The sequence below is a fragment of the Macaca fascicularis genome, chromosome X (genome assembly GCF_037993035.2).
Source record: "Macaca fascicularis isolate 582-1 chromosome X, T2T-MFA8v1.1".
Classification (NCBI taxonomy): Eukaryota; Metazoa; Chordata; class Mammalia; order Primates; family Cercopithecidae; genus Macaca; species Macaca fascicularis.
The window spans coordinates 17,860,334-17,872,340 of record NC_088395.1 but is presented as its reverse complement, the minus strand read 5'-3'; positions in this window follow the sequence as shown (position 1 = coordinate 17,872,340).

Genomic DNA, 12,007 nt, shown 5'->3' with positions numbered 1-12,007 from the left:
GCAGTTTATAAGTGTTCCCTTTTCTCTGCAACCTCACCAGCATCAGGTTTTTCTTTTCTTTTCTTTTTCTTTTTTTGCTTTTTAATAATAGGAAGGAGGAAGAGAAACTGCATTGCCCGTAGCTCGTGGGTTAACAATACAAACTGCTTGGAACAGTTTTTATAACTTAAACCAGAGGAGACAGCAAGGAGGAAGAGCCTAGAGCTGTGCTAGCCAATAGAAATACAACATGAAGGGAGATAGAGAGTAAAAGGATGGTTACCAGAGGTTGGGAAGGGTAGTAGGGGGTGGTAGGAATGGTGAGGATGGTTAATGGGTACAAAAAAATAGAAAGAATAAGACCTACCATTTGATAGCACAACAGGGTGACTATAATCAATAATAACTTAATTGTACATGTAAAAATAACTAAGAGTGTAATCGGGTTGTTTGTAACTGAAAGGATAACTGCTTGAGGGGATGGATACCTCGTTCTCCACGATGTGCTTATTTCATATTGCACGCCTACTATGTACCCATAAAAACTAAAAATTAAAAAATTAAAAACATTTAAAAATGCAGGTGAATCCAAGGGAAGTGAAAAACACACCAATTCTTCTTTTTTTTATTTTTTAAATTATACTTTAAGTTCTGGGGTACATGTGCACAACATGCAGGTTTGTTACATAGGTATACATGTGCTATGTTGGTTTGCTGCACCCGTCAACTGGTCATTTACATTAGGTATTTCTCCTAATGCTATCCCTCCCCCAGCCCCCTACCCCCCAACCAGCCCCGGTGTGTGATGTTCCCTGCCCCACGTCCATGTGTTCTCATTGTTCAACTCCCACTTATGAGTGAGAACATGTGGTGTTTGATTTTCTGTCCTTGTGATAGTTTGCTTAGAATGATGATTTCCAGCTTCATCCATGTCCCTGCAAAGGGCATGAACTCATCCTTTTTTATGGCTGCACAGTATTCCGTGGTGTATACGTGCCATATTTTCTTAATCCAGCCTATCATTGATTGACATTTGGTTGGTTCCAAGTCTTTGCTATTGTGAATAGTGCCACAATAAACATACATGTGCATGTGTCTTTATTGTAAAATGATTTATAATCCTTTGGGTATATGCCCAGTGATGGGATTGCTGGGTCAGATGGTATTTCTAGTTCTAGATCCTTGAGGAATCGCCACACCGTCTTCCACAATGGTTGAATTAATTTATACTCCCACCAACAGTGTAAAAGCATCCCTATTTCTCCACATCCTCTCCAGCATCTGTTGTTTCCTGACTTTTTAATGATTGCCACTCTAACTGGTGGAAACACCAATTCTTGTTGCAATCTTAAATAAAATTGCTCATGTACCTAGAAAAAAAAAGAAATACAGCACCAGCCACATGTGCTACATTTACATTTTCTAGAAGCCACATTTTAAAAAGTGAAAAAGAAAAACAAGTAAAATTAATTGTAATAATATATTATATTTAACCCAGTATATCCAAAATCTTATTTCAACGTGTGATCAATATAGGCATTATTAATGGAGCGTTTCAGATTCCTTTTTACTACATCTTAGAAACCTACAACACATCTTATCTTAGACTGGCCACATTTCAAGTGCTCAGTAGCCACATGTGAGTGGCTACTGTATTGGAGCAGTGTAGGTCTTAAAGCCTTTCTCCTCAAAGTGTAGTCTGTGGACCAGCAGCAGCACATCAACCGGAAGTTTGCTAGAAATGCAGAATCTCAGGCCCTACTCCAGGCTTACTGAATCAAAACCTGTCTTTTAATGAGCTCCCTGGGAGATTTGTTTGCACATCAAAGTTTGAGAAAGTGGTCTATTGATCAACTGCATTAACAGGGCATTTTCTAATGAATGGAAGATAATAGCTCTCTACCCCTGAAATCACAGCCACAGGGTCTCTCATTAAGTTCATTTGTTAACTTCCTTCCTTCTCTCCTTTCCTCTCTCTCTCCCTCCCTCATTTCCTTCCTTCCTTTCTTGCTTCCTTCCCTCCATTGGTTCCCACATTAAAAAGAAGACTTTATTTCAATCAATACTGCTGTTCCTCTTAAATGACAGTGCCAAGCTATTACATTCTGCAAGCTCATCCTTTGTGAATGAAAGGAAGTGAATTCAGCCACAGCCCTATCTTTCTGCCATTATCCTGTATTAAATGTCCTTCAATTAGTATGTACAGTGAGTCCCCTGTAAGACCCCCTGCTGGTTTATGTCACTCGTGCATTAACCTCATTGGTTACCAAACATTCCCATTATTAAGCCATTAAAAGCCAGTCTTGTTCACCTGCCAGCTCTTTCGTTTCCTTTTCTATCTCTTGGATGATTTTCCCAGATGGAATTTTGGTGAGTTTCTCCGTAGCCATCTTTTTTTTTTTTATGTCTTGCCAGAATCGATTTCCTCTTGCACCCCTCTCTTTCTCTTCCTTTCTTTTTCTCTGCCTCATTCTTTCTCTCCCCCGACAGTGTGTTGGCTTTCTGCAATTTTTTAAAATACCACTCTGTCTCCCCAGGAGAAGGTAATTACTTGGTTGAGAACAGGTTGGTTATAGCTGTGTGTGCACTCACCAAGCTGGAGCCTCGTCAGTGGGGCTGCTTCCAGCCGCTGCTGGTTCAAGTGACATTTGGCAAGTCATCACTTTCCAACACTGTCCAATTGTTTCTGCCAGTTTGATGAAATTGTGAAGCAGGTTGCAATACTGGCAGTTTGAAAGTGGATATTGAATAGGATGTTAGAACAGTATTTTGAAACCGGTTTTTGAATATCTTGCTCACCTTACCTGTTTGTTTTTAAAGAGCAATGAGATATAATTTTAGCAGTGTGTGTGTGCGTAATATTAAGCTTGCATTTTTAGAGATAATATTCAGGATGAAGGAAGACATGCTCTGCCCTCAAAAATGTACTTTATCTGCAAGTTGACATTTCAACGAGAAGTGCTGGAAGCTTTCCATTTTGCTTTCCTTGGTCTGGTATCTCATGGTGCCTATAGTAGGAGGAATCAATCAACTACGGCCAGTGGGCCAAATCCACCTGCCTCCTACTTTTGTATGGCCAGAAAGTCAAGAACGGCCTTTATGTTTTTAAATGATTGAGATAAAATGAAAGGCACATATTTTGTGACACCTAAAAACTACATGAAATTGACATTTCAGTGTTCATAGTGTTCATAAATAAAGTTTTATTGGAACACAGCCATACCATTTGTTTATGTATTGCCTGTGGCTGCTTTTGTGCCACAGTTGCAGAGTTGAGAGGTTACAACAGACTGTATAGCTTGCAAAACCCACAGTGCTTATTCTCTGCCTTTTTGCAGTCAAAGCTTGTTGACCCCTGGTCTAGAGGGCACTAGTTCCCAACTCTGGTGCACCTTGAGGACCTTTAAAAAACACAGATGCATGAATTCTTCCCCTAAAGATACTGATTTAATTGTTTGGGGTATATCCTAGGCATTGGTCATTTTTAAAGCTCTTCAGGAGGTTCTCTTTTGCAGCCAAGGTTGAGAACTACATAACCCAAATAAGAAGATGTAAAACTATATTCACTCATGGTGATTTTGAGGACCTAAAAATATTTGCTCCCTTACAGAACATGAAAATACTAACTTCATTTTATTTCCTTGCTCTTATCAAGCTGTTTCTGGTTCTTGCCCACTGGCCTAGTCCTCATTTCATTTCTCTTCCCTATCTGAGTTTTTTTTTTTTTGGCTTACATGTTTTTAAGCAGCATTGACGAAAAGCAAGATTGAATGATGGTCACTCCTAATTTTAGGACCTCCTCTTTGGGGCTTCGATGAAGGATTCACAGCTCTTCTGGGTGGAGGAAGGCTGTGGTAGCTGGTGAAAGCATAGCTGAGAAAATCCCTTTATCCTTTGACCATCCAGAAACATTCTACTCACCCCTCTTCCATGATGACACCCAATAATTGACTTCTTATGAAATCTTTTCTGCCTGCTCCACCATCCAGCCTGTTAGAATTGTCCCCTTCAGCCTTTGTACTCCCATTGGAAACCACACAGACTTTCCCCTGGTAGCTGGGGCACTTAATGGCATTTACTGGCTTACATGCCTTTCTGTCTCCACTAGAGTGCTATTTGCTTGAGGGTAGGGCCATGTGTTATTAACGTCTGTTTCCCTTGCTCCCAGCATCATGCTCATTATTTAGCAGGTGCTTAGTACGTATTTTATAATGAAAGAGGGAAGGAGGAAATGAAGCCTTATTTTCTTGGGACATCAATGTGCTTACTAAAACACTTTTATTGATATTGGAAGTTGCAAGTCAGAGACATAATGTATTGTTGGAGACAGCATCTTAACATAAATCACTGAAAGACCAAACTCCTGGCTTTGGCTGAAAGCTTTGGTGGAAAACATCGACATTGCAAGGAGAGTCATAGGAGTCTTCATTGTACCATGTCTTAGTCCATTCATGCTGTTATAGACTGGGTGGATTATAAACAGCAGAAATTTATTGCTCACAGTTCTGGGGGCTGGGAAGTCCAAGATCAAGACACTGAGAGATACAGTGTCTAGTGAGGGCCTGCTTCCTGATTCACAGATGGCACCTCTTGCTGTATTCTCAAATGAGGGAAGAGGTGACAGAGCTTTCTGGGTCTTTGAGGTCCCTTTTATAAGGGGTCCCCCCTCCTGAATGTATTACCTTCCCAAAGCCTCACCTTTTAATACCATCACATTGTGGATTAGGTTTCAACATATCAATTTTGGAAGAACACAGACATTCAGACCACAGCAGGCAGTATCAAAGTAAATGGAACCAGTCACCACACTGAAGATCAGGGTTTTAGACAAGGCTACTCTAGGGAGGGGATCACCAGGGGTCCAGAGTGGCCCCACTGGAAAATCTTTGCTCAGGAGAAATTCTTGGCAATTACCTCTAGCAAACTTAGCTAGCAATCCATCCTTTGCTTTGAACCGCCTTCTGGACTCCAGCTTCAATGCCCAATTTAACGTCTGAATCTTCAGTTCACCTTTGTTTACTTTTTTATTTTCTCTCCTCTCCACTGGTCTATAAACCACCTAAGGGGAGAGGTCATGTCTACCTAATTCACCACTGTGTGTCCACACATAGGATGGTGCCTAACACATAGTTGATGTGTGATAAATAACTATTGAATAAATGAATGAATGAATGAATCTGCAGGACCCAAATCTCCAATTTCCTTGATCTACTGTGGAGGGTCATGGTATTTAACATCCAGACCATTCCAACTGATGAGTCCAAGTTCCAGGTGTTCTTGACCTCAAGTCTATGGATAGGATTCAAGGGATATATGACTGTGAATGGAAAAAAAATACCTCTTTGCCTTCACTAACCTTTAACTGAAATGTAGCTTTTCTTTTAATCATAAATGTAGGCAATAAACCACAATACTATTAGCAGGACCTGTGACTTTGTCACCAGCAGAATCTTTTATGTCCATGAGCAATTCAGAATTATGGTAGTAGTTATATCTGTCACTAGATTTTGTTATTTAATGTGTCAATAAAGCAGAACACATACTACTATATCACAAATTTGTTGAATGACCAAATTAATCTTAATTAACCTGAATGAACATATTAAAATTTGAAGAACATCCTTTCCAGGTAACTGGATTCCTTTGTAATCTTATGTATTATAAACAGTCTTAGAAGGGGCTTCTAGGCTTTACCACACTGCCAAAGGAACCCCTGGTACAAACAAGGTTAACCCTTATTTAGATAAATAGAAGAAAGTTATCTAGTGCTGGTTATTTAGTGCTGGTTATAGGGGTGGGCTCAGTTTGTATAAATGCATCAAGCTATACACATATTTTGAGGTATATTATACTTCCATAAAATGTGTTTTTTTTAATTGACCTGAACCAATCATGGTAATCCTGTATCAGAAATTAATTTTAAAAAGAGTATATGTCCCAAGCTAGGCCAATGAAACAGAAGGAAGTTTTGCCAGGGGTACGGGAAAGGAGACATGGAGAGAGAAGCCCCCTCTTGGTCTGGACTTTGCCATGTCTGCATGTCACATTTGGAGCTGCTCCGGCCATCTCACAGAGGGGTCAGAGCCAACTGGAGCAGGAGGTGCAACATCATGTGCCTGGAGTCTGCCCTCCTCTTTGATTTAGACCATGACCTCCAAAAGTATTTTGTTTCTTCTTATATTCACTTGAAACAGCAGGACCCAACCACACTGTGATTAAGTAGTCCAAGCCTGCACATCTCATGATTGTTCCTTGTTAAATGTCTGGACAGCCACTGGCTGGGAGGTGCACATGTTGAATGTAAGGCTGTGGATTTTTTCCTCCGCTCTTTCTCTAGTTCCTAGGAGGCAACTAGAGGCAGTTGCCTGGACCAGGGAGAATTACCTTAGCATTGAGATCTAGAAATGGAGCAATACCATGAGAAACTGCTTCACTTCCACAGAGAGTAATCCAAATAAATATCTCCCTCCCCAGTAAAAACAGACTTGCACACATACACACAATTTCTGACTGGGGGCAGGTGGCAAGTGTCACAAATGGTCATGGAGAGGGTGAACTTGGGAAAGCTGGGCTCCAGGCCCATGCATCACTGCCACATGTGCAAGACGAACTCCACCTGGCAGCAGCCACGTGGTTATTGCAAGTGCCTCTGGGTGACTGTTACACTGAGATCTAAAGACAAACTGGAGTAAAGTGGGATCCCAGCTGTGGTATTGTGGACCTGTGAGTAGTGTGAGAAGGGTCGTGTATGTTTAGGATTTTAAAATATGCAATCAAGAGAGTGCATAACACTCTGCCATCCTTTGCCATTCTGTATGAAACTGTCTCAATAGAAATGCTTGCCAAATAGTCAGCTTTCTTGAATCAGAGTGCTATGTAGGCAGCGTTACCCCCACACATGATTTCCACAATCACAATAACTTAGGATAAAACAGTCACACATTGCGAGTCAGTGCTGAGGAGAATAATTAGAAGAGAAAGATGAGGGAGTCGAAGCAGATGTCAAAAGGGCAATGCTCTGCCTAGGGGGATATTAAGGAGATGGAGGCAAAGCAGATCAGGGGCTCAGAACTTTATTTCCATGGGGACAGGAGAGGGAATGTATGGAAGACAGGTTCTTGATGTGCTCCAGCATGGAGATCTCAAGTAAGAACCGTATCTCTGTGACCTTGATTGAGAGGCTTGAGGGGACTGTGATGGAGAAATGGTTCTGGGTAGTCAAATTCTTTCTCTCCATGGTAGACACACAAATTCACTTATCCACACAGGTTTAGGAAATAGTCCAGGGAGCTAGGGTCTTTCTTTCTGAGGGGAAACTTAGAAGAGAGAGATTAGTGAGACTTGGACTTGGTAAATGGTACTTGTTATCTTCCTTTCACCATCATTTCTAAATTCCCTTCCCCCTCAACTACCACCTTTACTGATCTTGGTGGCTTGCTGGTGATGAAGCCCAAATCCTCATTTCCGAGGATTCTGAGCCCAGGTAACTGTTCTTTCCCAGGCTGAGGTTGATGTACATGTCTATTCACAGTCACAATTGGGCAAGGAAGTACCACAGGGAACCCAAGTGAAACATCCGAGTTCCAATGAGTCCCTCTTTGCCCCATTGTGTAAAAGTGGCCCTACCTCCTCCTGCTGATCAGGGTCAACCATTCCTGAAAGATGGTGACCCTTCTATTGGCCTGCTGGACCCAGAACACAAAGAGCACAAAATGTCCAGGGAGCAACTGTAGCTGTTGTGTCCTCTGAAAGGAGATGGGTGGCAGGAGTACACCCACTTTGGGGCATCCTAATTCTACAGAGCCCAAAGTTGAAAGGACTAAAAGCATAAATTTCCCCCAGTGGATCATTGAGAATAATGGCAAGTGGGACCACCCCTGCTTCCCCACCCTGGTTCACAGATCCATGTATTCTTCCTGTGGAGGATGCAATGCCATATAGAGGTCTCTGATATAGCATATGTATTGAATTCTGGATGATGACACTCCATCTTGGCAGAGTCTTTTCTCTAAGGTGGCACTTCTGTTGTGCCCTCAACAGGCAATTCCACAACCAGTGGATCCCATGATCCCCGCCTACTCCCCCACTTCCTGTGCTACAAAATGAAGCATCCTGGCCAGATGCTATGTTACGTGGGATTATATCCTTGTAAATCAGGCACTTTGTAAGTCCTTGGGTAGTAAACCTGGCTGAGGCTCTGCAGGCAGAAAAGGCAAACCCACATTTGGAATTAGTATCTATTCCTGAGGGAATGAATTGCTGAATTTTCCACGATGGAAGAGATTCAACAAAATCAACTGCTACCAAGTGGCCAGTCAGTCCCCTAAAGGAAAAGTACCATATTGGAGGCTCGGCATTGATCTATATTGCTAACAGGTGGTGGCAGCAAAAGGGTCTTCCTGGGCCATGTGTGACCTCCATCTCTACCACCATGGCTACTCCATTGCTTCCATTGTACTAAATCTGGTGGCCAGCGACAAAGGCTGACTGATGCCAACTGGCTGGTTTATTTTCTCTACTTGATTGTCCAGTGCCTCATTCATGGAGGATGGATGCTTTCTGGTGGGTATTTACATAAGAATCCTAGATCTTTAAACTTCTTACTCTTCCATATGTCCGCTACATGCCAGAAGTAGTCATCAGGCTCACCCAAACACAATGGGGCCAAGAAGAGCAATCCAATTTTTATGCCCATAAGATGAGAGCAGGAAATATTTGGAGAATAGCAATAATGGCTACCATAGTTCTTGTTTGTTATATTCTGTTAGAAGTCTCAAAGCATGCTCTTTCTCTGATGTTCTACAGAATTTTAGTGAAAGTAAAAGTTACTTACAGCTTGCTTGCTTTCTAGAATCTAAGCAATGTTTTCTTAGGGCTGGGTTAGAGACAGTATAGTTGTTGGGTTTCACTCAGAAAATTATTCGCTTATGCTTTATTACTGGTAAGAGCATGTTATTCCTGGCCTTTTTGAGTTCTGTTAGGGGGGGACTTTTTTTTTAAGCAGCTGTTCAATACTCATGTAAATAGGCTTCCTGTAGGCCCACCCAACCCATTGCTGGTCAAGCCCATACACATTTGAGTCCCACTGAGATGCAAGTCTGCTCCCACTCCATACTTATATTATTATTTATACTGTTTGGGCCTTGACTGATCCTCTCCCCAGCTGCAGTATATGCTGCTTGAATGCTGAGCCTATGTCTCCTTTCTCTTTATAGCCCCAGTTCCTAGGATGATATCCTATCCACATAAAATGCTTTGTAATGTTTGTCACTGGTGATGAAGTGATTCCAGAAAGCAAACAAAAAGGGTTTTATGACAAAGATAGTCACTCATGCAAATAATGTAAGGCAAATGGTTCTCAAAGGATAAACAGGACCTAGAATGTATTTTACCCGGGGCATTTGCTGAGCTGATATGTGTGCTCCGACCTCTAGCAAATGGCCCTCTGCACGTGAGCCCGGCGAGTTGAGGGGCCTGGTTGACATTTTATGTGGCTAATGTTCAGAGCATTGCAGCTCCTCAGGAAGGCTTTATTGAATTGGAATCCCAGAAAACAGGACAAGCTTAGCCAAGTCTATGTCAGTTAAAACAGTGTAACCATTTTATTTTATGTGCAAGACCTTGAGTAGCTCAAAGCAACATTTTTGAGTAAAAAAAGTCAGTCTTCAGGACCCTAGCTTTCTATTTGTATTCCCTTCTCCATTTTAACTTTCACCCCAACCCAGAAGCAAAAACAGAATGCCTTCTATTTGGGGAAACCAAGAAACTGTTTTGACTTTTTGTTTTATGACCCAAACCTATATATTACTGGCTGCTGTGACATTATTTCTCCCTGCACACTCATCATTCATAGCTACAGGGGTGAAAATATTCCAAAATAGTATGTAATGTCTGTTATGCATTTGGATGCATAAATTTTGGTTGTCAAGATGGTGATTTAATAGAAACTTATAGGTTCATTGTAGAATATTCTTAATGCCTAATGTTTTAAAGGACAGTTTTTGTGTTTGTGTTTTTCATTTCTCTCTTCTTGGAAATATTACTTCTTTGTAATATAGTCCTACTTTACTATGTTCTGGGTCCAGCAAATTTTGGTAACAGGCTTAAAGTAAATTAAGGAAAAAGCATTTATTGAGAGTCAAGATGTAAAGTATCTTGATTTCACATTCATAATGTCAACAATAAACCCAAAGTCTCAGGTCCTGTGACCTCAGGCACGTAAGTTGAATATGGAAGTTCACATTTAAACAAATTATTTCATTAGGATTATAAATCAAAGACATTGGATTAGCCCCCTGAGAATTCAGGTTTATACCTATCTGTATTATTTTGAGTATGTTTCTAGTATGTTTTGATATTTTAGTGCTCTTTAAAGTGTAGTTTATATATCTCTCTCCCCCCCTCACACACACACACACACACACACACACACACATACACACACACACACAGTCTTGTCCTCATCCTCACTTTCATTCTCATTCTCAGTGTTGTTTAACTTGTTTGATGTTACTGATCTTCTTCTCCACTAACTTCCTCACTGGTTTTGGCAGGAATTTCTTTGCAAAGAAAGCTAAACATTCCTCTTCACTATAAGTTGACTTTGGCCATGTAAGATTACCTGGAAGGGAAATGAACGTGTTCTATAGGTGTCACTAAAAATAAGTGGTTTCTATCTGTTTTTAGGACCATTGTAATGCTTTCAAGCTACCAACATGAAAGTGCAAATTTTTCTTCCTCTTGTAAGTGATCCAGAATGAGAGTCAGGATATAAACTGTAAGATATTTTTCAAGTAATTTGAACAATTGCTCACTGAGAATTTAAATTGTAAATGCCTTTACTACATTCTCTTGAAAATTGGGATAGGAATGAGTTACAGTAAGGAACAGTTGACATTTCTGTGCAATGGACAACACAACAGCGATTTTACTACATTGTTTTAGTAATTCACCTTCAGGAACTAGGTCAGTCTTACCTGCCCAGGCTGTAGTAAAGGAGGGAAATCATTCAAGATGTCACTAGAAATTTTGTTGTCTGTGTCTACCTCGCAGATAGACATCTCAGACTTTGAAAAATACCACGAATGCAATACAATCAGAATATTACAGAATAATATGGTTGGGACAGAAAGAGACCATTGAACAGTGCTGGCCAATGGAAATACAATGCAAGCCACATGTGCAATTTATGATTTTCCAGTAGCTACTTTCTAAAAAGTGTAAAAAAACAAAGGAAGCTAATTTTAATAACATACTATTTAATGCAATATATCCAAGACATTCTCATTTCATATGTAATCAACATAAACAATATTAATGAGATAGTTTATATTCTTTTTGGTATTAAGTCTTCAAGATACGATATGTATTGTGCACTTACAGCCATCTCAATTCATACTAGCCACATTTCAAGCATTCAGTAGCATATGTGGCTAGTTACTAGCATATTGGACAGAATAAGCATGGACAATATCTTACTAGATACCTCTCTCTGACAAATAAGGACCCAACAACCAGAAAAGTTAAGTCATTTGCTACAATCAAACTGCTGTGTCAGAAAGCAAGACTAGAAGCCAGATCTTTGAATTACTTCTTAAGGCTAATTTCACTACTTTGAGAATTTTTTCATTTCTTTTTTTTCTCTGAAATCTTATTGACAGCTTACCCCAAATCTCAATTTTATTTTGCTTCTGCAGTTTTCATTAAGAAAAGCCATCTTAAAACAGGAGCAAGAAGAGCAAAGACAAAGTCTTATGTGAGGCTTCAGCAGTATTCTGATACACGGCCCTCACCTACTTAAGAATAAAGTGTAGAAATATTAAGCAATATTTTTAAAGACCCTAATTGTTTTGAATGAGTTAAAATGTCAAAGTCTGGGCACGTTACATCTGGGGTTACTGAAAGAACATGCAGATGAGATAATAGAACCACAATTGGTTACCAGGAAAATAATGGAGAAGGGAAGAGATGCTGGAGAATTGGCACGTCTGGATTTTCCAACTTGAAAAGGCAATGGTACTAGTAGCAA